Raw genomic sequence first — 2,698 nt, forward strand, 5'->3', positions numbered from 1 at the left:
TTTCACCATGTTGGCCAGGCAGGTCTCCAACTCCTGACCTCAAGTGATCCACCCACCTCAGCCTCCCAAAATGCTGGGATTATAGGCGTGAGCCACCACGCCCAGCCGAATTTTCAAGATTAGTAAAGGCTGAACATTCTTAATCTGAAAATCCAAATTCCTAAATGCTCCAAAGTCTGAAACTTTTTGAGCACTGCCATGATGCAACAAGTAGAAAATTCCACACATAAATACTTAACATAAACTTTATGTACCAGATTATTTAAAATGCTGTATAAAATTACCTTCAGGCTTTGTGTATAAGGTGTACATAAAACAAATGAATTTCATGTTTTGTCTTGGGTCTCATACCCGAGACATCTCATTATGTATATGCAAACATTCCAAAATCCAAAATCTGGAACACTCTGGTCCTAAGCATTTTGGGTAAGTGGTGCTCAATGTGTATGTTACACAAAATAATTTGCTTCTGATTTTCAAAGTCTCCTTCATATCTGTACTATGTCCTTTGCCCTTACTTTTTTTTTTTGAGACGGATTCTCGCTCTGTTGCCAAGCTGGAGTGCAGTGGCGCGATCTCAGCTTACTGCAACCTCCGCCTCCTGGGTTGAAGCGATTCTCCTGCCTCAGCCTCCAGAGTAACTGGGACTACAGGTGCCTGCCACCACCCCAGCTAATTTTTGTATTTTTAGTAGAGATGGGGTTTCACCATGTTGGGCAGGATGGTCTCGATCTCTTGACCTCATGATCTGTCTGCCTTGGTCTCCCAAAGTGCTGGGATTACAGGCATGAGCCACCATGCCCGGCCTGTTTCTTTTTTTTCTGAGACAGTGTCTAGCTCTGCTGACCAGGCTGGAGTGCAGTGGTGCAATCATGGCTCACTGTAGCCTCAACCTCCTGGGCTCAAGTCATCCTCCCTCCATGGGCTCCTTTGTTTCCAATATCATTTTCTTTCCTTTTCTTCCTCAGATTTGTTGAGTGTCTATTTATTGTTCTTTTCACACACCAGTTAATTACTATCATCAATTTTATTTTCTATTTCATTAACTTCTGCTTTTATTATTTTTGAGACGGAGTCTTGCTCTGTCACCCAGACTGGAGTGCAATGGCACAATCTTGGCTCACTGCAACCTCTGCCTCTTGGGTTCAAGTAATTCTCCTGCCTTAGCCTCCCAAGTAACCGGAATTACAGGTGCACGCCACCACACCCGGCTAATTTTTTTATTTCTAGTAGAAATGGAGTTTCACCATGTTGGTGAGGCTGGTCTCGAACTCCTGACCTCAAGTGATTCACCTGCCTCAGCCTCTCAAAGTGCTGGGTGTGAGCCACTGCACCTGGACTCTGCTTTTATTTTTAATTCCTTCTACTTTTATTTTGGGAGATTTTACTTTTTCTGCTTCTCTGTTACCTGTTTCTGTTTCCTCTTCTAATCCTTCCTGTTATGTGTGTATCCTTTAAGGATTTGTGACATGCTGTCTCATTTCCTCAGTAAATTTATCTACTACATATTGTATAGTGACAAAAATAAAACCTTTACCATTACTATGTAAGTGGCTATAAACACTATTAATTTGAAGTCATAGTGGGTTCCAATTCCTCAACTCCTACTTGTGTGATCTTGGTCAAATCTGAGTTGTTTCTTCATCTGTAAAAATAAAAATAACAATACACATTAGGTTGGGTATTATTTGCAAATCATTTATCACAGAAACTGGCCCACATGAGTAACTCGATAAATGCCTGGTATGCAAAAGGCCTCAGCTGACCCATTTCTTGTTTTGTTTTTTCCTTTGAGGCAGAGTTTTGCTCTTGTCACCCAGGCTGGAGGGCAATTGTGCGATCTCAGCTCACCACAACCTCCCCCTCTCAGGTTCAAGTGATTCTCCTGCTTCAGCCTCCCTAGCAGCTGGGATTACAGGCTCCTTCTACCACGACTGGCTAATTTTTGTATTTTTAGTAGTTTCACCATGTTGGCTAGGCTGGTCTCAAATCCCTGACTTCAGGTGATCCGCCCGCCTTGGCTTCCCAAAGTGCTAGAATTACAGGCCACCGTGCCCGACCCAGTTGCCCTATTTCTAAAAGTGAGGGGATTAGGACAACTAATCCCAAATTCACTTCCAACAGTGAAAAACTTTATCTTCAGCCTATTAGTTCACCTGCCTGACAGTCAACTGATCAACCCACCCACTCATCCACACAACAGTGACTAAGCCCTTCTCTTAAATGAAATATTCTAGATGTCAGAAATGCCAAGATTTTAAGATACAATCCCTACCTTCCGGAAGCTCAGGGTCCTTGAGGGTTGAGGAAAAATTGTTAAACAGATAATTATAATACAACGGGATAAGTGATCTAATAAAAGGTTGTGGGAATTCAGAGACTTTGAGGAGCTCCTGCAGCAAAATCCAAGACCTATGTTGGAATCCTAAGTCAGGTATTTAATACTTACTACTGAAGGGGGAATTAATGAATTTTATAAGTATGTTACTCAAGAAGTTAATTTTTTTCCTTAGAGGTAGAATGTAATATAGCCCCCTGGTCTGGAGGCCTGGGTTAGGAAAGAATATTAACTGCTTATTTCTCCTCTATGCACGGAGAGGCTTATCTGTGTTCCATGGTTTCACATTCCTTGAGGCACGGCGAGGTCTTGCTTCCCTCCCCAGCGCGGCTGTAAAGTCACAAGGTTGATAAGCAATTA

General features: G+C 42.4%; 1 long non-coding RNA gene across 1 annotated transcript in view; it reads right to left on the minus strand.

Moving 5' to 3' along the window:
• Positions 1-1,652, minus strand: part of LOC105551248 — a 7,959-nt gene extending 6,307 nt beyond the window's left edge. The window contains exon 1 of the long non-coding RNA XR_001007841.1: positions 1,538-1,652. This is a non-coding gene — a long non-coding RNA (uncharacterized LOC105551248). The remainder of the gene's footprint in view (positions 1-1,537) is intronic.
• Positions 1,653-2,698: the final 1,046 nt, after the last annotated feature.

Source organism: Mandrillus leucophaeus, unplaced genomic scaffold (assembly GCF_000951045.1).
Source record: "Mandrillus leucophaeus isolate KB7577 unplaced genomic scaffold, Mleu.le_1.0 Scaffold512, whole genome shotgun sequence".
In the NCBI taxonomy this organism is placed as follows: domain Eukaryota; kingdom Metazoa; phylum Chordata; class Mammalia; order Primates; family Cercopithecidae; genus Mandrillus; species Mandrillus leucophaeus.